The 27,814-nt window shown below is 38.6% G+C and overlaps 1 pseudogene; it reads right to left on the bottom strand.

Moving 5' to 3' along the window:
• Positions 1-381: 381 nt before the first annotated feature.
• LOC112748908 (probable receptor-like protein kinase At1g11050) lies at positions 382-27,814 on the bottom strand (annotated as a pseudogene).

Here is a 27,814-nt window from a genome sequence, read left to right as displayed (position 1 = left end):
AAACATTGTGGGTGAAATGCACTGGGATTGAGGAGTTATCTTTCATCATGCATATATTTGAGAGTATTTTTTTTATCCTTCTTGTGCACAACTTTTAGAAATAATGTGTTTTTGTAAGAGTTAATAGTCAATTTCGTCCTTGAAAGATACTTTGATTTTCATTTTCGTCCCCGAAAGTCAAAATTAATCAAAATCGTCCTCTAAAGATACCTTACCTGATCACGTTCGTCCTTCCGTCATCTTCATAGATGAGTTAGCAAATGTCCACTAACGTAGGTCGTTAACTGCCAAGGTGGCAAACGCTAGGCTGTAGCATGTTGTTGATGACAAGATAACTCTTGTTTAAGACGTCAAATTAGTCCCTAGAACCCTAATCCCAATTTAAACGATAAATACATCACCGTGAACACATGCATCGCACGACAGATAAGCCAGCCCCTTTGCCATATCCAAGATTATGCTCTTCCTTTGAGGCCAAGTCAGCGATTTCTTCAACTTTTGCTGCTCACTCACCAAAAACAGATGGTCTTCAAGGTTTCCATTCGGCATGTAATCATAAACCAAAAACCTCTGACTTCCCCTGTCATTAAATTTTTCATCATCATCATCCACTACACAACAGCCTCGAAGAGGCACCAGATTCCGGTGCTTCAGGTTGCTAATAATCTCCACCTCATTACAAAACTCCACATCCCCTTGAAAATTAGATTCCAAGATCCTCTTAACCGCCACGACTGAACCATCGGACAAAACCCCATTGAAAACAAGCCCAAATCCACCCTTGCCAATGAAATTCTTGGTTGAGAATTGCATCATCATTAAGCTTCTTCCTCCTAACCTTCCTATCATACCAAACATACTCCTAACAAACAAGACATAACTAACAAAGCAACACCAGCACCAGTTAACCCAAAAACCAAATCCTGGTGACTTTTTCCACCAGAACCACCACCCTGTGGGTAAAGTGACATACCAAAGATGCAACTCATGGCACCATTGCTTTCAGGTCCATACTGATTCACAAACGTAGCAGCATATAGAATAGTAAATTTGAAACAATTTTCAGAGTGAGAAGCATTACCATCAACGGAGACAAGTTTATGCTGCACCTGAAACCCTGCAGTAAGACACAAATCACATAGCGAAAGATCAGTGAGGTCTTGTTTGCAACTAGTATCAAGAGGCGTGATTTGACCAAGCTTCTTGTCCCAATCTTTTAGTTAGGGTTTCAATTCCTGCGCAGACGTTTCGGGACATGACGAACTGGTGAAGGTTAAAGCACAAGTCAATGAGGTTGTTTTGGAGAGACAAGGAATTGAGCTGAGACTAGAAATCATGGACGCATGAGGTTGAGGTTTCAAGGTTTGGGAGGTTGAAATTTGTAGTTGCTTTAAGGTACTGCGCGAACCCTATTCCGATTAGAGATAAGAGCGAGGTGCAACAGTTGCTCAAGTTTGATGATAAAGAGTGGAAATTCTCACATGTTGAAGGGTTCCATGGAACTCTCTTAACATAGCTGAAGTCGATGGGGGCATGTTGAAGGAGAAGAAGGAGAAGGTGAAGGTGAAAGTGCTGCCATGGTGAACATTTGAATCCCTCATCTGAAGAGAAAACGGCGACGTTTCAACCCTAGGAGCGCTTTCTACCGAAACGACGTCGTTTTTGTTCTCTGCCACCTTGGCAGTTAACGGCCCACGTCAGCAGACGTTTGCCAACTCAGCTAGGGAGATGACTTAAGGACGAACGTGATCATGTAAGGTATCTTTGGAGGACGATTTTGATTAATTTTGACTTTTGGGGACGAAAATGGAGATCGAGGTATTTTTCAGGGACGAAATTGACTATTAACTCGTTTTTGTAATTGCCTCTCTAAAAATTTTTTATTTGGAATATATCAATAAAATTTGGAAGGTTAAGCCAACTACCTCTAATAAGACATTGTTAAAAAGATCAATACTCTTAAATTATTTCATCAGATCATTGATCTACTCCTTGCAAATAGAAGAAACATTTTTTTCTAAATTTTCTTCGAGTAGTAAAGTAAGAAAAACACTTAGCCAAGATAGAGATGGTTGATCTTGCTAAGTTACTAGAAATACCTTATATTAAATATCATATCAAATTCTCTAGGTTTTTTCTAATTTTAGGCTTATCAAATTTCATGGTAGACAGACTCTTAACACCCAAGTAAAAGAAAGAGGAGTGTTAGGAGGTAACAAGTTTTGTAATTTGTAGCTATTAAGTAGTTATTATTGGTGTTTTTAATGATGTAAGATTTCATCTAATAGTGTGAGATTACTCACTTTTATTTTGCTAATTAAGTGCTGGCCAAATTTTAATAAAAATTGGGGCACCTTAGACTTTCTCAATAGATCTCATGACTATCAGCTCCTTTTGAACTTTTCATTACCTATTGTTAATTCTTTCAAGACTTGATGAGCTTGGTGCACGAATTGTGAATCACACTTTTCACAACGCGTACCACTAACCAGCAAGTGCACTGGGTCGTCCAAGTAATACCTTACGTGAGTAAGGGTCGAATCCCACGGAGATTGTTGGTTTGAAGCAATCTATGGTTATCTTGTAAATCTTAGTCAGGAAGTCAATTATGTTTATCAGTTGAATTGCGAATAACCAAGAGAGCATAAATTAAAGGTTACTTGTTGTGCAGTAATGGAGAATATGTTGGAGTTTTGGAGATGCTTTGTCTTCTGAATCTCTGCTTTCTTCTGTCTTCTGATTTACGCACGCACGTCCTCCTATGGCAAGCTATGTGTTGGTGGATCACCGTTGTCAATGGCTACCTTCCATCCTTCTAGTGAAAACTACGCTCACGCGCTCTGTCACAGCACGGCTAATCACCGGTTGGTTCTCGATCTGGTTGGAATAGGATTTACTATCCTTTTGCGTCTGTCACTAACGCCCAGCCTTCAGGAGTTTGAAGCTCGTCACAGTCGTTCAATCCTTGAATCCTACTCGGAATACCACAGACAAGGTTTAGACTTTTCGGATTCTCATGAATGCCGCCATCAGTTCTAGCTTATACCACGGAGATTCTGATTAAGAGATCTCAGAGATACTCATTCAATCGGATATAGAACGGAGGTGGTTGTCAGGCACACGTTCATGGTTTGAGGAAGGTGATGAATGTCACAGATCATCACCTTCATCACATTTAAGCGCGAATGAACATCTTAGATAGGAACAAGCGTGTTTGAATGGAAAACAGAAATACTTGCATTAATTCATCGAGACACAGCAGAGCTCCTCACCCCCAACAATGGGATTTAGAGACTCATGCCGTCAGAGAATACAAGGGTTTGATCTAAAAATGTCATGAGATACAAAATAAGTCTCTAAAAGTTGTTTAAATACTAAACTAGTAGCCTAGGTTTACAAAAAAATAAGTGGACCATGATGGATGATGCAGAGATCCACTTCTGGGGCCCACTTGGTGTGTGCTGGGGCTGAGATTTAAGTAAGTCACGTGCAGAGGCCATTTGTGGAGTTGAACGCCAGTTTTTGTGCCAGTTTGGGCGTTCAACTCCAGTTTTTTATCCTTTTCTGGCGCTGGATGCCAGAATTGGGTAGAGAACTGACGTTGAACGCCAGTTTACGTCGTCTATCCTTGTGCAAAGTATGGACTATTATATATTGCTGGAAAGCCCTGGATGTCTACTTTCCAACGCAATTAGAAGCATGCCATTTCGAGTTCTGTAGCTCCAGAAAATCCACTTTGAGTGCAGGGAGGTCAGAATCCAACAGCATCAGCAGTCCTTTTTCAGCCTGAATCAGATTTTTACTCAGCTCCTTCAATTTCAGCCAAAAAAATACCTGAAATTACAGAAAAACACACAACTCATAGTAAAGTCCAGAAATATAAATTTTTCCTAAAAACTAATGAAAATAGACTAAAAACTAACTAGAACATACCCAAAACTATATGAAACTAACCCCAAAAAGCGTATAAAATATCCGCTCATCACAACACCAAACTTAAACTGTTGCTTGTCCTCAAGCAACTAGACAAATAAAATAGAAGACTAATAGGTTGAGAAGCAATAATATCTCAGAGTTTTTGAGTGAAGCTCAGATTCTAATTAGATGAGCGGGACTAGTAGCTTTTTGCTTCTGAACAGTTTTGGCATCTCACTTTATCCATTGAAGCTCAGAGTGATTGGCATCTATAGGAACTCAGAATTCAGATAGTGTTATTGATTCTCTTAGTTCAGTGTGATGATTCTTGAACACAGCTTTTTTTTATGAGTCTTGGCCGTGGCCCTAAGCACTTTGTTTTCCAGTATTACCACCGGATACATAAATGCCACAGACACATAACTGGGTGAACCTTTTCAGATTGTGACTCAGCTTTGCTAAAGTCCCCAATTAGAGGTGTCCAGAGTTCTTAAGCACACTCTTCTTTTTGCCTTGGACCTTGACTTTAACTGCTCAGTCTCAAGTTTTCACTTGACACCTACACGCCACAAGCACATGGTTAGGGACAGCTTGGTTTAGCCGCTTAGACCAGGATTTTATTCCTTTAGGCCCTCCTATCCATTGATGCTCAAAGCCTTGGGATCCTTTTTATTTGCCCTTGCCTTTTGGTTTTAAGGGTTATTGGCTTTTTGCTCTTGCCTCTTGGTTTTAAGAGCTTTTGGCTTTTTCTGCTTGCTTTTTCTTGTTCTTTCTATTTATTTTTTCTTTTTTTTGTCTATATATTTTTTCTACAAGCTTTGTCCTTTGCTGCTTTTTCTTGCTTCAAGAATCATTTTTATGATTTTTCAGATTATCAATAACATGTCTCATGTTCATCATTCTTTCAAGAGCCAACATATTTAACAGTCTTAAACAACAAATTCAAAAGACATATGCACTGTTCAAGCATTCATTCAGAAGACAGAAAGCATTGCCACCACATTTAACTAATTAGAATTTCTCTTATTAAAACTCGAAATTTTATTGCCTCTTATTCAAAAGATCTACTACTTTATTCATGTTTGCTGATGATGAGAAAAATAAACTATAGCTTAATTGGAGATAAAATCAAAATAGATACTAATTACTACTATATGACTCCTAAGGTAAACTTCTATAAGGACACTGTCACAGAGTTAAGGCAGAAATTGGAAATTAACAACCTTTATTCTGGGGGAACGGGGGTTCCTCTGATCCTTGGGGTGCTTGGTCCTACAAGAGAAGACTTTTGGCGCTTCAATTCCCTTAAGTCACGCCCTTGCTCCTCTTGTTCTTTAAACATATAGGTCAGCATTTGACTGTGTTCCTTCTGTTCTTTTATTATTTGCTCCATAGCTTCCCGTATCTTGGTAACGGACGTCTCAAGATACTCCCAGTATTCAGATTGAGGGATCTCTGGGAGGAATTCCTGTGCTCTCTTCTTGATGGGATCCTCCTGTGCTTGTTGTTTTTCCATTGATGCTTTGGTGATTGGCTTTTCAATTAGGATATATTCAGTTATTCCCATCCTTACTCCAGCGTCCTTGCAGAGCAGAGAAATCACGCTTGGATAAGCCAACCTGGCCTCTTTAGAATTTTTGTTAGCAATTTTGTAGAGTTCAGTTGAAATCAGCTGATGAACCTCCACTTCCTTCCCCATCATGATGCAATGGATCATCACTGCTCTTTTAACTGTGACTTCAGAACGGTTGCTAGTGGGCAACAAAGAACGCCCAATGAAGTCCAGCCATCCTCTGGCGACTGGTTTGAGATCCTCTCTCTTGAGTTGATTTGGGACACCCTTTGTGTTGGTGGTCCACCTGGCTCCAGGGATACATATGTCCTCTAGAATCTTATCCAGGTCAATGTCTGCTCTCATCATCCTCCTGTTGAAGGAGTCTGGATCATCCTTTAGCTGAGGTAGCTTTAAGATCTCTCTGATCTTGTCAGGGGTGGTATGAACAATCTTCCCTCTGACCATGGTCCGAAATTCATAGAAGGCAGTTCCAGATAGTTTTTGCTTGTCAGTCTGCCACATATTAGCATAGAACTCCTGGACCATGTTCCTTCCTACTTTCGTTTCAGGATTAGCTAGGACTTCCCAGTTCCTGATTCGAATTTGCTCCTGGATCTCCGGATATTCATCTTCTTTCAGATCGAATCTAACTTCCGGGATCACTGATCTCAGACCCATTACTTTAAGACAATGGTCTGAATGTTCTTTAGATAAGAACTTCCCTTGATTCCAAAGTGGTTTTGGAACGCTCTCTTTCTTGCCTCTTGGAGTGGGTTGTTTTCCTTTAGGAGCCATGATCTTAGTGATCTCGGATAAACACACCAAACTTAGAGGTTTGCTTGTCCTCAAGCAAAAGAAAAGAAAGGAGAGGGATAGAAGGAGAGCTAGGTGCAATTGTTGATGGAGGAGGAGGGAGGCCGAACCCAAATTTAAAGGGATGGGGGGTGGGTTTTCGAAAAATTGGAAAAGATAAGATAAAAAGATTGAGTTGAAAAAGATAAGATAGAAGATATAGTTTAATTTTGAAAAGATATGATAGATTTTTGAAAAAGATAAATCTGAATTTCGAAAAAGATAATATGGAGATTTGAAAAAGATATGGATTAGTTGAAAAGATTTTTGAGTGAAAAAGATAGATTTGTTTTCAGAAAAGTTTTGAAAAGAGTTTGGATTGAAATTGGAAAGAGGGATTTTTAGAAATTAAGGATTTTAGAAATCAGGGTTCTTAACATGTTCATGTAAAAATCATGCATTGAAACATAAAATTTGAAATTAAAATGGAAGTACGTGTGGAAAAATGAATTTGGCTCCTCCCTGCTGTCCTGGCGTTTGAACGCCCAAACACTGCCTGTTTTGGGCGTTCAGCGCCCAAATGCTGCTTTCCTGGGCGTTCAACGCCCAGCTGCTGCCATTACTGGCGTTCAATGCCCAGTGGGTGCCCCTTTCTGGCGTTGAACGCCCAGATTGCTACCATCACTGGCGTTCAACGCCCAGTGGATGCCCATTTTGGGCGTTGAATGCCCAAAATATACTTTTACTGGCGTTTTCTTGCCAGTGAGCTCTTTTTCTCTGTTTTGTGTGCCGAGGTCTTCTGTAAATGATTATTTACCTTGTTGCCAATGAACAAATAAGAATAAAAAATAGAAATAGGGCAAAATGCTTAGAGGATTGTTGCCCCATGGCTGGGTTGCCTCCCAGCAAGCGCTTCTTTATTGTCTTTAGCTGGACCTTGCTGAGCTTTTAATCTAGCTTCAGCCTTGAGCATTCTTGCTCAATGTTGCCTTCAAGATAATGCTTGATTCTCTGTCCATTGACAATGAACTTCTTATCAGAATTAATATCTTGAAGCTCCACATAACCATATGGTGACACACTTGTAATCACGTATGGTCCCCTCCACCGGGATTTCAGTTTCCCGGGGAATAGCCTGAGTCTAGAGTTAAACAACAGGACCTTCTGTCATGGTTCAAAGATTCTAGATGACAGCTTTCTGTCATGCCATTTTTTTTATTTTTCTTTATAAAGCTTGGCATTTTCGAAAGCTGTGAATCTGAATTCCTCTAGCTCATTTAGCTAGAGCAATCGTTTTTCTCCTGCTAATTTGGCATCAAAGTTTAGGAATCTGGTTGCCCAGTAGGCCTTATGTTCCAGTTCCACGGGCAGGTGACATGCCTTACCATACACGAGTTGGTATGGAGAGGTCCCTATAGGGGTCTTGAATGCTGTCCTGTAAGCCCACAGAGCATCATCCAGGCTCCGTGCCCAATCCTTTCTACGGGTATTTACTGTCCGTTCCAGGATTCTCTTTAATTCTCTGTTAGAGACTTCAGCTTGCCCATTGGTTTGTGGGTGATATGGAGTGGCCACCTTGTGGCGAATTCCATACTGAACCATGGCAGAGTAAAGCTGTTTATTGCAGAAGTGAGTGCCCCCATCACTGATTAGTACTCTAGGGACACCAAACCTGCTAAAGATATGTTTCTGGAGGAACTTCAGCATTGTTTTAGTATCATTGGTGGGTGTGGCAATAGCCTCAACCCATTTTGATACATAGTCAACTGCCACCAGAATATAAGTGTTTGAGTATGATGGTGGGAAAGGTCCCATGAAGTCAATTCCCCATACGTCAAACAACTCAATTTCCAAGATTTCTTGTTGAGGCATGGCGTAACCATGAGGCAGGTTACCAGCCATTTGGCAACTGTCACAATTACGTACAAACTCTCGGGAATCTTTATAGAGTGTGGGCCAATAGAAGCCACATTGGAGGACCTTGGTGGCTGTTCGCTCACCTCCGAAATGGCCTCCATATTGAGATCCGTGGCAATGCCACAGGATCCTCTGTGCTTCTTCTCTAGGCACACACCTACGGATAATTCCGTCTGCACATCTCTTAAAGAGATAAGGTTCATCCCACAAGTAGTACTTTGCATCAGTAATTAATTTCTTCTTTTGTATCCTGTTGTACTCCTTGGGTATGAACCTTGCAGCTTTATAGTTTGCAATATCGGCAAACCATGGTGCTTCCTGAATGGCGAATAAATGCTCATCAGGAAACGTCTCAGAGATCTCAAGAGAAGGGAGGGGCGTCCCTTCCACTGGCTCTATCTGGGACAGATGATCAGCCACTTGGTTCTCTGTCCCTTTTCTGTCTCTTATTTCTATATCAAACTCTTGCAGAAGCAATACCCATCTGATGAGCCTGGGTTTTGAATCCTTCTTTGTGAGTAGATATTTAAGAGCAGCATGATCAGTATACACAATCACTTTTGATCCTACTAAGTATGATCTGAACTTGTCAATGGCGTAAACCACTGCAAGTAGTTCTTTTTCTGTGGTTGTGTAATTTTTCTGGGCATCATTTAGAACGCGACTGGCATAATAAATGACATGCAGAAGCTTGTCATGCCTCTGTCCCAATACTGCACCTATGGCATGATCACTGGCATCACACATTAGCTCAAATGGTAATGTCCAGTCTGGTGCAGAAATGACTGGTGTTGTGACCAGCTTAGCTTTCAGCGTTTCAAACGCCTGCAGGCACTTTGTGTCAAACACAAATGGCGTGTCAGCAGCTAGCAGATTGCTTAGAGGTTTTGCGATTTTTGAAAAATCCTTTATAAACCTCCTATAGAATCCTGCATGCCCCAGAAGGCTTCTGATTGCCTTAACATTGGCAGGTGGTGGTAATTTTTCAATTACCTCTATTTTTGCTTGATCCACCTCTATTCCCTTGTTTGAGATTTTATGCCCAAGAACAATTCCTTCAGTCACCATGAAGTGACACTTTTCCCAGTTTAAAACTAGGTTGGTTTCTTGACATCTTTTCAGAACAAGTTTCAGGTGATCAAGACAGGAGCTGAATGAGTCTCCATATATTGAGAAGTCATCCATGAAGACTTCCAGAAATTTTTCCACCATGTCAGAGAAAATAGAGAGCATGCATCTCTGGAAGGTTGCAGGCGCATTACATAGCCCAAATGGCATCCTTCTATAAGCAAACACTCCGGATGGACATGTGAATGCTGTTTTCTCTTGATCCTGGGGATCTACTGCAATCTGGTTATAACCTGAGTAGCCATCCAAGAAGCAGTAATAATCATGACCTGCTAGTCTTTCTAGCATCTGGTCTATGAATGGTAAAGGAAAATGATCCTTTCTGGTGGCTGTATTGAGCCTTCTGTAGTCAATACACATGCGCCACCCTGTAACTGTTCTTGTAGGAACCAGTTCATTTTTTTCATTATGAATCACTGTCATGCCTCCCTTTTTTGGGACGACTTGAACAGGGCTCACCCAGGGGCTATCAGAAATAGGATAAATAATCCCAGGCTCTAGTAACTTGGTGACCTCTTTCTGCACCACTTCCTTCATGGCTGAATTTAGCCGCCTCTGTGGTTGAACCACTGGTTTGGCATTATCCTCCAATAGGATTTTGTGCATGCATCTAGCTGGGCTTATGCCCTTAAGGTCACCTATGGACCACCCAAGAGCTGTCTTGTGTGTCCTTAGCACTTGAATAAGTGCTTCCTCTTCCTGTGAATTTAAAGCAGAGCTTATGATCACTAGAAAAGTGTCACCTTCTCCCAGAAATGCATATTTCAAGGATGGTGGTAGTGGCTTGAGCTCGGGTTTAGGAGGTTTTTCCTCTTTCAGAAGAAAGTTCAGAGGCTCTTTCATGTCCCCTGAATCCTCCAAATCAGGCTGAACGTCTTTAAAGATGTCTTCCAACTCTGATTCGAGACTCTCAGCCATGTTGATCTCTTCTACCAAAGAGTCAATAAGATCAACTTTCATGCAGTCTGTTGATGTGTCTGGATGCTGCATGGCTTTGACAGCGTTCAACTTGAACTCATCATTGTTGACTCTCAGGGTTATTTCCCCCTGTTGGACGTCAATGAGGGATCGTCCAGTTGCTAGGAAGGGTCTTCCTAGAATGAGAGTAGCACTCTTGTGCTCCTCCATTTCCAGCACAACAAAGTCAGTGGGAAAGGCGAATGGCCCAACTCTGACAATCATGTCCTCAATCACGCCTGATGGGTATTTAGTGGAACCATCAGCAAGTTGGAGACATACCTGGGTTGGTTTAACTTCTTCAGTTAAGCCAAGCTTCCTGATAGTGGATGCAGGTATTAGGTTGATGCTTGCCCCAAGATCGCATAAAGCTGTCTTGGTGCAATTATCTTCTAATATGCATGGTATCAGAAAGCTCCCAGGGTCTTTAAGCTTTTCAGGAAAGCTCTTCAGAATGACTGCACTGCATTCTTCAGTGAGGAGAACTCTTTCTGTTTCTCTCCAATCCTTCTTATGACTCAAGATCTCTTTCATGAACTTGGCATAAGAAGGTATTTGCTCAAGTGCTTCTGCAAATGGAATCTTTATTTCAAGAGTCCTGAGGTAATCTGCAAAGCGAGCAAATTGCTTATCCTGCTCCTCTTTCCGGAGTTTTTGAGGATAAGGTATCTTGGCTTTATATTCTTCAACCTTAGTTGCTGCAGGTTTATTGCCTACAGAAGTGGTTGAAGAAGCCTTTTTAGAGGGGTTGTTATCAGCATTTGTGTGTGTCTGATCCCTCACTGGCACTTGAGTGCCAGAGTTAGAAGCTGGAGTGAAACTGGACGCCAGCTCCTTGTCTGCTCCTGGCGTCTGAACGCCAGAACTGTGCCCTTTTTGGGCGTTCAGCGCCAGATCCTGCCCATTTTGGCCGTTCAATGCCAGATCCTTGCCCATTTCTGGCGTTGAACGCCAGTCCTGCTGTATCTCTGGCGTTGAACGCCAGTTTTGGCCATGGTCTGGGCGTTCAGCGCCAGCCTTCCACCAATTTTCTGGCGTTTTAGCGCCAGAATTATTTTTCCCTGGGCTCTTACTGTCCTCAGGTGAATTTTGGGTGGTTTGCTCATTTCTTAGCTTTTTGCTGCCTTGAGGTGGGGTATTTAATGTTTTCCCACTTCTTAGTTGAACTGCTTGGCATTCCTCTGCTATTTGCTTTGACAGCTGCTGCTTTGTTTGCTTAAACTGTTCGTCCATATGTATATTAGCCATCCTTGTCTCTTGTAACCTGTCTTTAAATTCGGCTAGCTGCTTTATTAGAAAGTCCAATTGCTGATTGAATTCAGCAGCTTGTTTTACAGGACTGAGTTCAGCAGTTACTGTTTTAACCTCTTCATTCATGGAAGGGTTGCTGCTTAGGTACAGATGCTGATTCCTGGCAACTGTATCAATGAGCTCTTGAGCCTCTTCAATTGTCTTTCTCATGTGGATAGATCCACTAGCTGAGTAATCTAGAGACATCTGAGCTCCTTCTGCAAGCCCATAGTAGAAGATGTCTAACTGAACCCACTCTGAAAACATTTCAGAGGGGCATTTTCGTAGCATCTCTCTGTATCTCTCCCAGGTATCATAAAGAGATTCATTATCTCCTTGTTTAAAGCCTTGGATGTCCAGCCTTAGCTGTGTCATCCTTTTTGGAGGAAAATATTGATTCAGGAATTTTTCTGTCAGCTGTTTCCATGTCCTTATGCTGGCCTTAGGTTGGTTATTTAACCACCTCTTAGCTTGATCTTTTACAGCAAATGGAAATAGTAATAGTCTGTAGACATCCTGATCTATTTCCTTATCATGTACTGTGTCAGCAATTTATAAAAACTGTGCCAGAAACTCTGTAGGCTCTTCCTGTGGAAGACCGGAATACTGGCAACTTTGCTGCACCATGATAATGAGCTGAGGATTCAACTCAAAGCTACTGACTCCAATGGAGGGTATGCAGATACTACTCCCATATGAAGCAGTAGAGGGGTTAGAATATGACCCCAGAGTCCTCCTGGACTGTTCATTTCCACTTAGATCCATGATGGAGAAAGGGAGATGATGTAAAATAGGAAAAATATTTTTATTTATTTATTTATATATTTATTTCGAAAATGAAATAAATTAAAATAGAATAAATAAAAATTGAGTGAAGATTTTCGAAAAACTGAGGAGAGAGAAAGTGGTTAGGAAGTTTTGAAAAGGATATGATGATTTTGAAAAAAAAAATTTAAATTTTGAAATAAAAAATCTGAATTTTAGAAATATATTTCGAAAATTTGTTTTTAAAAAAGAGAGAAAAGATATTTTTGATTTTTAAGAGGAAAGAGAAAAACAATAAGATAGCACAAGATTTTAAAATTTTTAGATCTAATGCTCCCTATTTTTGAAAATTTTGGAAGGAAAACACCAAGGAACACCAAACTTAAAAATTTTAAGATCAAGTCACAAGGAAAACTCAAGAACACGAAGAAAGAACACCAAACTTAAAATTTTTAGAAAACCAAACCAAAATTTTCGAAAATTTTAAGGAAAATCAACAAGAAAACACCAAACTTAAAGTTTGGCACATGATTTAATAGAGAAAATATTATTTTTGAAAAAGATTTTAAAAAGAGTGTACCAAACTGCCACGGACTTAGACCAACGCTCTAGCCAATTGTGCAGTAAATGTAACACTTGTTTTAAAGAAGGATATTTTTAACCAAGAACAATAATAAGAGACTCTAAACCAAAAAAAAGAGATTTTTCCTAATCTAAGCAACAAAATAATCCGTCAGTTGTTCAAACACGAACAATCCCCGGCAACGGCGCCAAAAACTTGGTGCACGAATTGTGAATCACACTTTTCACAACGCGTACCACTAACCAGCAAGTGCACTGGGTCGTCCAAGTAATACCTTACGTGAGTAAGGGTCGAATCCCACGGAGATTGTTGGTTTGAAGCAATCTATGATTATCATGTAAATCTTAGTCAGGAAGTCAATTATGTTTATCAGTTGAATTGCGAATAACCAAGAGAGCATAAATTAAAGGTTACTTGTTGTGCAGTAATGGAGAATATGTTGGAGTTTTGGAGATGCTTTGTCTTCTGAATCTCTGCTTTCCTTTGTCTTCTGATTCACGCACGCACGTCCTCCTATGGCAAGCTATGTGTTGGTGGATCACCGTTGTCAATGGCTACCTTCCATCCTTCCAGTAAAAACTACGCTCACGCGCTCTGTCACAGCACGGCTAATCACCGGTTGGTTCTCGATCCGGTTGGAATAGGATTTACTATCCTTTTGCGTCTGTCACTAACGCCCAGCCTTCAGGAGTTTGAAGCTCGTCACAGTCATTCAATCCTTGAATCCTACTCGGAATACCACAGACAAGGTTTAGACTTTCTGGATTCTCATGAATGCCGCCATCAGTTCTAGCTTATACCACGGAGATTCTGATTAAGAGATCTCAGAGATACTCATTCAATCGGATATAGAACGGAGGTGGTTGTCAGGCACACGTTCATGGTTTGAGGAAGGTGATGAATGTCACAGATCATCACCTTCATCACAGTTAAGCGCGAATGAACATCTTAGATAGGAACAAGCGTGTTGGAATGGAAAACAGAAATACTTGCATTAATTCATCGAGACACAGCAGAGCTCCTCACCCCCAACAATGGGATTTAGAGACTCATGCCGTCAGAGAATACAAGGGTTTGATCTAAAAATGTCATGAGATACAAAATAAGTCTCTAAAAGTTGTTTAAATACTAAACTAGTAGCCTAGGTTTACAAAAAAATAAGTGGACCATGATGGATGATGTAGAGATCCACTTCTGGGGCCCACTTGATGTGTGCTGGGGCTGAGATTTAAGTAAGTCACGTGCAGAGGCCATTTGTGGAGTTGAACGCCAGTTTTTGTGCCAGTTTGGGCGTTCAACTCCAGTTTTTGATCCTTTTCTGGCGCTGGATGCCAGAATTGGGCAGAGAACTGGCGTTGAACGCCAGTTTACGTCATCTATCCTTGTGCAAAGTATGGATTATTATATATTGCTGGAAAGCGCTGGATGTCTACTTTCCAACGCAATTGGAAGCATGCCATTTCGAGTTTTGTAGCTCCAGAAAATTCACTTTGAGTGCAGGGAGGTCAGAATCCAACAACATCAGCAGTCCTTTTTCAACCTGAATCAGATTTTTGCTCAGCTCCTTCAATTTCAGCCAGAAAAATACCTGAAATTACAGAAAAACACACAACTCATAGTAAAGTCCAGAAATATAAATTTTTCCTAAAAACTAATGAAAATAGACTAAAAACTAACTAGAACATACCCAAAACTATATGAAACTAACCCCAAAAAGCGTATAAAATATCCGCTCATCAGAGCTCAAGTCCCTCCAACTTCGTGAGTAGGAGTCAGTGTAAAACCCAGTTAATTAATGACTAATTAATCCATAAATTAAAATTTATTCTAGAAAGCCAAAAATCTGATTTTTATGGCTTAATATGACAGAGGAGATTAAAACGAGAATTTTGATATTAATTTTATAGAAATCGGCACAAGATTGGACCGAACGGGCCAAACCGGACCTATATTGGGCCCTTGGCCCAATCAAACTAAACCTAAAACCCTAAAACAGCACTCTCTCTCCTCCCTTAAACCTCAAACACACTGGAAATTACAAAGAATGGGAGAAAAATATTCTTCCAAAGTTCTAACCCTCACTTGATCTTCAAACCACCAAAACTTTTGATTCGGAGCTCCGATTGCGGCCACACGTTCACCGCGACAAGCTCTACAAAACCTTCTACTTTGTTCTTGAGGTAAGCCACGATTTTAGTCCAGTTTTTTCAGCCTTAAATTTGAATTTTATGGAAAAAAAAAGTGTTAAGATTTTGGGCTCTTTGATGTTATAATATCCAACTAGCTTGAAGGAGAGGCTTAATCTTGTCTCCTTGATCCTTGGGTGTGGTAAGATTCTCAACCCTAGTGGAATTTGTGGGTTTATGATGTTTGGGTATTGAGTTGTTGTGTTTGGATGTGATAATTGTGGTTAGGAAGTGTATATATGTGTGTTGGAGCTTGATTGAGGTTTTGGAAAGCTTGGAAAAGGGCTTTGGTGTGCTAAAAATATGTTCTTGGAGGTGTTGAAGCCTTGAGAGCTTGTGAAAAAGTGATTTGGAAGTGCTCCAGGTTGACCGGGAAAATCGGCTAAGGTATGGTCTCGGTTTTCTGTATCTAAAATGTAATGTGGTGTGAAAACTTAGGCTAGAGGCCCTAAGATAGGAATTGAATTGTTGATGTTGTCGAATGGTTGAGATATATTGTGTGGTCATATATGTGATTATGAATATTGATGTTTTGATGGTATGATGCATGAGAGATATGCATGTTTTGATATATGCTTGATGATGGATTGAGGTTGAATTGTGGGTGAAATCATATTGATGGTGAGGGTGATATTGATTATATGTAATGATGGTTGATTGGAAATGGTGTTGTTGGAAATTGGGATGAGGAAGAATATATATATGACATGAAAATGTGTTTGAAATTGAGTTATTTGAGTGAGATGGGTTAAAATGATGGGATGGTGGTTTGTGAATTTGATAAAAATGTTAATGTATAAGTTGAGAAGGCTTGAGGTTAAATTTTGGCATGTTTTGGTTGATTTCAAAAAAGGGTTGAAATTGGTTTGTTTTGAAAATGGCACTTTGTGGTTTTGTATGAAATGTGGTTTTTGGGTATACTTTGACAGATCATAACTTGAACTCTGAATCTCCGATTTGTGCCAAACTTGTTTAAAAATAAAATTGGATCCGGGATGTTTATGCCGTTCAAAGAACGGGTGAAAAATAATTTGAAACGGAGAAGTTATGCCCGTCGGAAGATTGGGGTTTGAAATTGTGAATTCTGCAGCTTTTTAACTTAGTAAAATTTTTAGCAGAACGCACTCCCACGTGTAAGCGTGGCCGACCCACACACATCATTTTCAAATGTTCACTATCCCCACGTGCGTCTGGCGACGCGTATGCGTCGATGTGCTGATTCAATTGCCCAGCCAAATTTTCCGAGAGTTGTGTGGGAATTGCGCTGGTTTTGTGCGTGAGGCATAAAACGCACCCACGCGTACGTGTGGTTGACGTGCAGGCGTCACCTTACTTTTCTCCCATCCACACGCAGAAATATCAAATTTTTTCAAAGTAAATATAAAGTTCAATCATTTTGAATTTTATACGTATTAATAACATAAAAAATAAAAAACTAATGCTCTAAATTATTAAATTAACTAACTAGTTTAGTGGTTGTTCACTTATTATAAATCATTACATAAGGGAGGTTGTGGGTTCAACTCTCACTTCCTTCACTATATAGAGAGATTTTTATAAAATATGTGTTATATATGAGGTGCGGGTAGGGTAGGGTAGAGTACACCCTAAACCCGTACCCTACCCTACCCGCAGGCATACCCGGACTGTACCCTACCCAAACGGGTTGGACCGGGTTGGGTACCCGCGGGTAGGGTATGAATTGCCAGCCCTATGCACGACAAAAGGACAGTCTAATGGTTAGCTACCAGGACTTGTCTGGTTGGCTTTATAACCGACAAATGAGACTCATCAGCCATTAGGACAGGCATACATCATATGCATATTACGTGAATTGTTTGGAATTGCCTAATTGACTGCATGTTACTTGCTAATTGTCTAAATTTCGTATCTGTTTCCTATTTGTATATCTCCTTATCTGATATAAATGTGTTTGCCATATTATATTACTGCTGGTGGTTGGGAGGTCTGAAGGATTTGGAAAGGGAAGTAATAGTTAGACGGAAGATCTTTAGTCAGTTGTCATTTATGGTTTAGTCTGTTTATAAGCTTTGAGTTATCTGTTGGAAGTTCTAGGATTGCCTTCGGCTTTCCCCAGGACATTACATGTTAGATATGTGGGCACTGTTACCATACTGAGAACCTCTGATTCTCACTCATGCGGATTTTGTGGTTTTCAGATGCAGGACGTGAGGCTCCTCGCTGAGACTTGCTGGAGACTTCTGGATTAGTGAAGATCCTTGGTTCTCGGGACTTTACTTTATTTTTATGTTTTTACTTAGATACTTATTATCTCCACTAAATAATACATACTGTGTTGACTCCTCTTAGAGGTTGTTTTGAAGAACAGGTTTTGTAATTTGTCTTATGGGTTTCTTTTGGGTTCCTTACTTTATATATATACATGTATATACTTCTATGCTCGGACCGGTTATCTTCACAACCGGGTCTTGAGTTTTTGATATTTGTGTTTTTGGCACTCCTTTGTATATATTCTTACGCTAGCTTATCCTTATCCGTTGCGTTATGTTATCGATCGGAGTGTTGCGCTTTTCAATTTATGATTTTGTTTTACCTCTTTTTCTTCGAAGGCTCCTAGTTATAAACGTTGTTCACACTACTACGTATACTAAATTTTATTTTTAGAGGTCGTAATACCTTGTCATCTCTATTTTATGACTTAAGCATAAGACTTGGTATGGTAGAGTGTTACAGTCAGATCGAGCCTAGGACCACCAACCAATACCCATAGGATGGTCATGCCTTAACAATATTGATCACCTAGTAATGTTCATTTTGATCCCTATAAGGGTGCATCCGACACTATGCTTCTTGTTGTTGGCGCAAGAAGGTTGGAACCTCTGACTTGCTCCCAATTTTCTCTCCAAATTCTGGATGTAATGGCACATATCTTGTATCATTATTGTGTGTTCTAGTTTTACTAAGAATTTTTACCAAGATAACTTGAAGTCATGTTTATCATTCGAACACTAGGGTCTCACAATCTCTCATTGCATTATGAGTGGCATGGGATACCGAAAAAATGGTGGCTATTATTGACCTCAAACAAAAATTTCTTGGCCATATGCCTTAACAATGCTACTTCCACTGTGAATAATATGGTTGTCGCTTACAACAGACTCCATGTTTAAGTTAGCGAGATACCAAGTGATAGTGATAATCTGAAGAAACTTGTTTGTGAAGTCTAATGCTTGGGATCTTTTATCTAAGGATCTGAAAATCGAACCGGTCATCGAATCGCTCTAGTTACTTGTTTATTGGTTTATTAATTCAACCAATTCGACTGTGGTTTAACAAAAAAAAATTGTTTTATAATCAAATAATAAATAAAATATAAATAAACACAGTAAAACATAATTATAGTCTAATATAAACTTTAAAATATCATTTAAATTAAAAGTATTACATAAACTACAATGTTATAATCTCATTCAAATATAAACTCAAAAGTCAAATAACAAAAAAATTATTGACAATATGTCACATCTATGTTTAATATTTCATTTCTTGAGTGGATCATGGCAGTAGTGTGATTCAAATAGAAGCATTCTGAAAACAAGAATTAAATGCACCAAAATGAGCAGCATTTAAGGTTCTCATTACCATTGTATACAATTATTCTTCAGTTTGAATAGTAAACACACCTACTTTTCAACAAGCTAAGAATTTACATAAGAGAAAATATGAGGAGCCAATGTAATTAGTGAACAATGTGTACAATGGGGATATTTTTGAAATTAATATTAAATGATAATTAAATTAATTAATTACAAAATTAATTTTAATTTTAATTACAAAGCAAATAAGGATTCCAAATACAAAGCAAATAAGGATTCCAAAGAGTCACGAACACCTCCAACCGGTCTCCCTCTCCTTCTTTCTCTCTCTCTCCCTCTCCATCCACTCTCATCTGCCGCGTCGCCACAGACACCCGCCGCCATAGACCACAACATCCACCGCTACGGCGCTGTGTGACTTGAAGCCTTCATCAGCGCCGATCAGAACTGCAGTGCCCAACCTCCTTTGCGCGCGTCTTTCCCCCGCTGGCAGCAGCTGCTTCAGTCGGCCCCGGTCCTGCACCGCTCACCCATTGCGCACACTCGTCTTTCGGCGCCGGCCTGTCTCTGTGCTAGTAACCTGCACGGTGTGCATGTCCTGTGTCCGCCTGGCTCCTGCCTCCTTCGTCAGCTAGTTGAAGGCGTGACCGTTGGACAGGTCACAGTCGCATTGGTGTTACGGCCCCTCACACCTACCGTCGTCGTCTTCTCCTCATCTGTTCAACCTTTTTTTTCCTTTCTTTTTTCATTTTTTCATTTTATGGTTACATCAAATCATAAAACTCATATGTCAAATTATATATTTTTTTCTTTTTTAATAAAAATTAAATTGTTGGATGATCATAGTTACTTCTTCTGTTTATTCATCTCCTTCTTCTTCTATTTTAATGGTCAATTTAGGATGGTCATTTTAGTAGATATGCGGATGGTTATTTTAAATCTTATGTAGATGATTATTTTGATTGGATTGGGTTTAGTTATATATAATTAAAATATGTTAGATGTTCAATTCATTAGGTAAGCAGATGATTATTTTTGTTCTTAAGTGGATGGTTATTTTTACTATGTGAGTGGCGTGTGGCAAGCCAAGCAGTGAAGGTGAGGTGTGATAATTATTAATGAAGGTGGGGGTGGCTGCCGGTTGAAAAAGAAGAGGGTATTGGAGTGAAATGATTTAGTAAATTAGAATTTTGGATGGTTATTTTTTTGAAATAAATAATTTAATTTTTTGAAAATTTGAAATTTAAAATTTGAAAATTTGAAATTTGAAATTTGATGTGAAATAACTGAATGAGAGTTTTTTAATTTAGGATAATCTGTAGAGGGATTTTTATTATTTATCTTTATTGGGCTAAATAACTAGCCCATTGTACACATTGTCAAGATTTCTCATTGTTCCCTAATGGGATTCTTTACATAATGACATATCCTATATAATATATTTTCATATGGCAGTAGTAAGAAGATTACCATCAAATCCCATCTACTACTACTACTATAATATAGAGTGTGAAAGTCTTGAAAACAATGTAGGTACTAAGTTTAATAACAAGCGTAGGTTCATAGAAAAATTGAACGACAATCAAATGAGCAAATAAGTAGTCTTGTGTTCTCACAAAAACTGCGCTATGAACTGACCAAATAAAGTACAGTAGTGTAGCACTATTAGAACAATAATGAATTAAAAGGAGGTTCAGAAATTTTCCTTTCCCACTGAAAGAGCAGAACCGTCGGCATAAAATTTCTTTTCGGTTAGAGGAAAATAACTTCATTGCAAGTATAGTTCCAAACCGACAAGTAATGCTCAATCAAAGTTTAAATTGTGTGGTTGTCACAAGTCCAACCCAATAAAAGTAACTGAAGTATTTAAACATCGGGTCATCTTCTCAAGGAATTGCAGTGAGGTATGCGTATTATTGGTTATGGTATCCAAGGGGTGGGTTGGTAAAAGTGCAAGAAATTAAATGACAAGAAAATAGAACAAACAACTAAATAAAGCAAGTAATGAAGAGCGACATTCATGGCAAGGATTGAGAATATAGACTTTCTATCCTAGTCATACAATGATTAACAAGAATTTATCCTATTTAGTCATCTCCAACAATGGAAGAAGGTACAATGTTATCTTCACACGAGAGAAAGTCAAATAAGACTAGTTAATCTCAATCCAAAAATCCTAATCAACTTACTAATTGAATTAGCAAAAGATTAGCGTTAATGGAAACAATATTAACTAACAACGCTAGATCGCCAACATAAGTTGGGTATTAGTGACTCAAGATTGCCTAATTTCTCTTTCCAAGCCAAGAATGCTCAAAAAGCTACTCTAACATCTAACCAAGCATTTTGTCAAACACTTGGAAGGCATAAAAGGAAAGTATAATAAATTGTAAGGAAAGATAAATTCTACAACTACCAATTACAAGAGAATAACAAAAAACAACTCAAATTAACAATAAAAGAACATCAAACATGAAATTGCATTAAAGGAAATCTAAATCCAACAATGGTGTTCATCAAACAACAAGAGGCACAAAGGGGAAATTAACAATATAAACTAAGAGAACAAAGATGTGAGAACAAGAAATTGTAAAGGAAACAAGATGAAAGCAAGAATTAAAACCTAGATCTAAGATGCAATTAACCTAAGAACCCTAATTCTAGAGAGAAGAGGGAGCTTCTCTCTCTAGAAAACTAACCTACATGATGCTAACCTAAAACTAATTGCTCCCCCTTTGTCCAATCTTCAATTCTGCATGAAATAGCTTTAGAAATGAGTTGGATTTGGGCTTGAGAAGCTCAGAAATTGCCCACAGCGAATTCACTTTAATGAGGTCACATGCCTGCCGTGACGCGTACGCATGGGCAACACGTACGCATCGTCTGGCATTTTTCTTTTCACGCATACGCATCATGTCACGCGTACGCTTCGCCTGACGATCCCCATCTTCACGCGTGTGCGTCATGTCATGCGTGTGCGTCGATCTAAGCACTCCAAATCCTTGTTTCTTCATGAATTCTCCACTTTGCACGCTTTTCTCTTTACTTCTTCCATCCAATACTTGCCTTTTGAATTTGAAATCACTTAACAAATATATCAAGGCATCGAATGGAATTAAAGTGAATTAAATTTAGCTATTTTAAGGCCTAAAAAGCATGTTTTCACTCTTAAGCACAAATTGGGAGAGATTCACAAAACCATGCTATTTTATTGAATAAATACGAGATAAGTTGATAAAATCCCCTAAATTAAGCACAAGATAAACCAAAAAATTGGAGTTTATCAAACCTCCCCACACTTAAAATAAGCATGTCCTCATGCTAAACTCAAGAAAGAAACAAAGGGTATCAACATTTATTCAATGCACACTATCTAAGTGCAACTACCTACATGCAATCTATCTAAATGGATGCAATTACTTGGTCAAAATAAATCAATTCCCAAGAATACATATATGCACATAAAGGCTAAAGGTATTAACAACCTAATCAAATCCACAATTGATTTGAGTTATTGAAAAGAATTTGTAAACTTGCAAGAAAAGAGATGATTATAGGTGAAAACATGTAATTGAGCAATCGAACCCTCACCGGATGTGTATCCGCTCTAGTCACTCAAGTGTATAGGGTTGATTCACTCAATTCTTCCCTAATCATGCTTTCCAATATTTGTTTTTCATCTAACAATCAACAATTATTTCATGCATGCATACAAATATCATGAGGACTTTCCCATAGGTTGTAATGGGGCTAGGGTCAAGGTAAGATTGTATTTGGTCAAGTGAGCTTAAAATTTGAATCTTTGATTAACCTAAGCTTCCCACCTAACCTACAACCTATACAATTCAAATGCTAACCTAACTACCCATTCTTCACTTTTTCACACACTCATGCATTCTCTTTTGATCACCACCCATATGGATTGATTATTATTGAACTTCACTTTGTGGTATTTTGTCTCCTTTTTATTGCTTTTCTTTTTCTTTTTCTATTTTTTTTCTTTTTCTTTTTTTGTTTATATATTTTTTCTTTTTTTTATATTTTTTTTCTTTATTTTGTAGTTTTTTTCTTTTTGCAATAAAGTATATACAAAAGTATCAATGCATATGATTTAACATTTAATTAATACATGAGTATATTCCCAATTCCCAAAATTTTGACAAAAATATAAAAACACCCTTTTATCTCTACCCAATATTCCCAACTCTCCCAAAATCAAATGATAAACGCTCTCACTAGCCTAAGCTAATCAAAGATCCAAACAAGGGGACATTTATTATTTTTCACTCAGGACTTGTAATGTGTTAAAATTAAGAACAAATGGGTTTAGCATAGGCTCAAAGTTGGCTAACAATGGAAGACAAAAGGTAGGCTATTTGGGTAAGTAAGCTATTTGAAACGATGGCCTCAATCATATAAGTGCATTCATACACAAAATAATGGACATAAAGAATCAAACAAATCAAAGATTACAATCATAGAAAGAGAATAATACACACAAGAATGAAAATAAGTGGTTATATGATGTAACCACACAATTAGGCTCAAATCTCACATGCTTATGTGTTCTTAGCTCAAAAACATGATCCACAATATATATAATTCAAGCAAGTTCAACACAATTTTTTTCAAATCAATTAAGGTGCCCTATAGATAAATTTCTTGGAAAATTTTATTATTTTGACTAAGCTTTATTATTTATATATATGCAAAACAAGAAAATGCAACTAAAATTCCTAAAAGACCTAAAAAAATTGAAATGCAAAAGTGTTGGGATTAGAAATTGTCACCCAAAAACGCCGAGTGGTCGGACAACCTCCCCACACTTAAAAGTTTGCACCATCCTCGGTGCATTCAAAGATGAGCAAGGGGGTACGGCGACTTTCTGGATTGCCACCCTCAGCTGGTGAATCAACCTGCTACTGCGTGTTCTTTCTCCCGCTTCCGTTTTTACTTATGGTGACTTATCATGAAAATAGAAGACAAGATAAGGAGACAAGGAAATGCAGGAGCAAGAAAACATATTTTGTTGGAATGAGGTGATGATCACTAAAATAAAGTGAGAGAATTAGTGTGACATTTAAGGAAGAATAGTGTGTGAGTTCTAAGTTGCATGTGGTTTAGAACACACACACTAACATAGAGAGCTATGACATAATTACACAAAAGAAGGGTGCACTTCACTCATTCTAGTGTGCTTGAATTACTTCAAAGTAACTTGTAAGTTAAGATAAGCAAACAAGCAATAAAGAAGCATAAAAGCATTCAAGCAAAAATCAAGCAATTATGAAATTGGATAATGAATGGGCATTGATTAATGTGTAAGTAAACTTAATGAACAAAATGATATATGAAACTTACACATTAATCAATGACACACTTTGAATTTGTTGCAACACCTAAGTGACATAGAAGTGAAACACATGGGTGCTATGGAAATTAGAACAAGAGAAGATAGAAATTAAACTCAATCACATAGCAAGCATGGTCCACAAAGCTTGACAAAGCTAAAAAATATGTCACTAGGTAAGCTTTCGATCCAATTTCATAATTCCACAAATCTCAATGTATGAAATAGGTGATGTAAATAAGGGTCAATCATAAACAAGCCTCACCTAACAAAAAAATGCATTGGTAATATACAATTGCCTAACAATAGATGATGAATGCATGGTGGCCAAAACATGCAATTCAAAAGATTTAGAAAGCTCGACGGCAATGTCATATGTACTTGGTATTCAAAAAGGTTAAGTATGAGAAATTCAAAACCAAGTAACAAATTGCAACCTCAATAAAAGAATCCAACAATGAAAATTAACAACAATGATGTTAAGATAACATCTTATCAGTAATCAGCAGCAGTAAACATTAAACAAGATTACTAATCCAATATTTATAATAAAAAATAGAAAATTTAAACAAAAATTAAACTAACTAAATGACTAACTAACTAACTATAAGAATTGGTGATAGATGGTGTTTGGTAGTGTTGGATGATGGTTGAAGGATGGAAAGAAAAGAAGAGAAGAGAGAAGAAGGAAAGAAATGGAAAGAAGAGAGGAAAAGAAGAGTGGTGAAACAGGGCAGGTTCCACGCGTACGCTTCATTCCACGCGTACGCATCGCCGACGTGCACGCGTGGCTGTAGAGAGAGATATGTGATGTGTACGCGTCAGGTCACGCGTACGCATGGATGGATTTTGTGCTAGAGGCACAATTCCAGCCCAAAACGCGCGCAACTCTCTGGAATTTGTATGGGAGATGAAAAACTTGGTGGTCACGCGTACGCGTAGGTGACGCGTACGCGTGGCGTGGTGCTCTATTTTTCAAAATTTTTCCAAGTTCTTGCACCAAACTAAGCATTCCAAACCTTCAAACAGCTACCAAAACACCATAAAACCTTATTTAACATACTAGACTCCCAATTAAACTCAACTAACCAAACAAAACATGAAATTAAACTAATTTTTACCAATATTTACAAAAAGAAAAAGGGAAAGATGTTACCATGGTGGGGTGTTTCCCACCTAACACTTTTGTTTATTGTCCTTAAGTTAGACTTATGGGGAGCTCTTATCAAGATGGCTTGTGCTTGAATCCATCCTTGAACATCCACCAATGCTTGGACTTCCAAAAGCTCCATCATTCAAAGTTAATAACTCTAAGCCTTGATGGAGTTCTTCACAAACCATGAGCTCCCAAAATTGATTCTCCTTGTGTGATCCAGGATCCCACACTTTGTTTTCACACCCGTTGATGATCGGATTCCTTGCGTGGTCTAGAATTCACAAATAAATTCTTGTTGAAAGTATAGCTTCTAGACCTACAAAGAATCCTTTCATACAAAAACTTGGTTGTCACTAAAGCAAACCCAATAAAAATAATAACCGATGTATTTAAACCCCGGGTCGTCTCTCAAGGAATTGCAGGGAAGTGTGTTACTATTGGTTATGGGTTTTTCTGAGAATTTTTAGAGTGAGGAATGATAAGATAATTAATTATAATTTAAAGCAGGAAAAATTAACAAGAGGTTTTATGAAATTGAAATAAAAAGCCTTGGCTAGGAGGAGATTAATCGGAAGTTCTATCCTTGTTGGATTTTCCAAGATTAATAGTAATAGATCGTTGTTTCTACTTAGTTAACCCTCAACTAATGAAGGGAAGCCAAGTAAGTTGGGAACCAACTTCTATTCACAAGTCCTAATCCTCTCCCTTGGGAAGGATTAGCGTTAGTGACTAGAGAGCCAGCCAATAATAAACCCAATTACAATTTAACTCTTGAATCTTTCAACTCAAGGGTCTCCAAATATTAATCAACTCCAAAACCAAGTAGGAGATCTACTCCATTGACATGGATGCCATTTACATGATAAAAGGAATTGAATTGAGATAATCAATCAAATAAAGAAATTAAATAGAAAAATAATCTTTGCATTAATAATTAAACAAAAGAAGAAGATAAACTGAAGTAATAGAATAAAAGTAGAAGAACACTAAATTAAAGGAATATTGAACCTGGAATTGGGAAGAAATAAACCTAGAAGTCCTATATCCTAAAACCTTGAGAGAGGAGAGAGCCTCTCTCTCTCTCTAGAAACTACATCTAAACCTAAAATTATGTGAATGAAAAGTGACTTCCCTGATTTCTCCACTCTACAGCCTCTAGTCTGTATTTTCTGGACCAAAAACTGGGTCAAAAACAGCCCAGAAATCGCTGGGGGCGATTTCTGATCGCTGAATTTCCGCAAAAATGATGCATGCGTGTGATGCACGCGTGTGCGTCACCTAGATATATGGCTACTATGGCAAATTATATATCATTTTGAAGCCCCGGATGTTAGCTTTCCAACACAACTGGAACTGCCTCATTTGGACCTTTGTAGCTCAAGTTATGATCGATTGAATGCGAAGAGGTCAGGCTTGACAACTTTGTGATTCCTTCAATTTCCTGTATTCCTTCCACTTTTGCATGCTCCCTTTCCATCCTCTAAGCCATTCCTGCCCTTTAAACCCTGAAATCACTTAACACACATATCAAGGCATCGAATGGTAATAAGAGAGGATTAAAAATAGTAAATCTAAGCCAAGGAAGCATGTTTTCAATCATGGCACAAAATCAGGAAGGAAAATGTAAAACATGCGATTTCTATGAATAAGTGCGAGAATAATAGATAAAAATCCACTAAATTAAGTACAAGATAAATAGTAAAATAACAATTTATCACCCGTCTTTGAGTCGATCATGGTAATTTCCTCCAGGTGGTAGGCAAGCCGAATTCTCACTAAGGCACCAAATGATCCTCCTAGACCCATCCATTTGAGCATTAGCCCAACCCTTGCAATCACTCCTTGAAGCTTCAACCAAAATGAGCCTAGAATTACAACGCCAACCACTAAACATCCTCCTCTTACGCTTCATTCCACAAAGCGCCCTAAGTTGGCTATCTGTCTCAAGCAAACCAAATTCAAGTGGGATAATAAAGCTAAGAGTAATGAGTTTTACCGACACAAATGAAGGATTGGATGGCGACTTAGGTGGAGGAGTCCCCAATGATCTTGATAAGGCACGTTCCATTCCCGTCCATCCTCTTCTAGGGGCTTCCACCACTTGACAAGGTTCTCCAAGCTCTACCTCTTGCCTAGCTTCCTCAAGTTCAAATTCTTCTTCACCAATGTCTTCTAGCTCTTCCCCATCACTCAAATCATAAATCAGAGGTTGAGTGAAGTCTACCTCATTGTCAATTCCAAGTTCAATGAAGAAGGATTTATCAAGCTCAAAAGGATCACATGTTGATGCAAAATCATCATAAATAGGGGGACTTGGTGTTTGCCCCACTTCTTCCAATTCTTTTAATCACCTTGTGCCTTGGAGGTTGTGCACTATCCTCCTTAACATCACTTTCAAGTTCCATGAAAGAAGGCTCTTCAACTTGAGATTCCTCTTTGCGCCCAACATCTCCTAAATCTTTAACCACTTCCTTTGGTTCATTTATCTCTACCTCTTCCCCTTGTTGCACTTCTTGCTTCAACTCCTCTTCTTCACCTTGAAACTCCAAATTCTTCTTCTCATTGTGATCCTCAACTAATCCTCCACATTTAACAATAAGGGTGTCTTGGATAGTTGTGCATAATGAGGCCAATTGGCTCAT

This window comes from Arachis hypogaea, chromosome 15 (assembly GCF_003086295.3).
Source record: "Arachis hypogaea cultivar Tifrunner chromosome 15, arahy.Tifrunner.gnm2.J5K5, whole genome shotgun sequence".
In the NCBI taxonomy this organism is placed as follows: domain Eukaryota; kingdom Viridiplantae; phylum Streptophyta; class Magnoliopsida; order Fabales; family Fabaceae; genus Arachis; species Arachis hypogaea.
The sequence above is the reverse complement of the archived record's forward strand: the minus strand, read 5'-3'. Positions and strand labels throughout refer to the sequence as shown.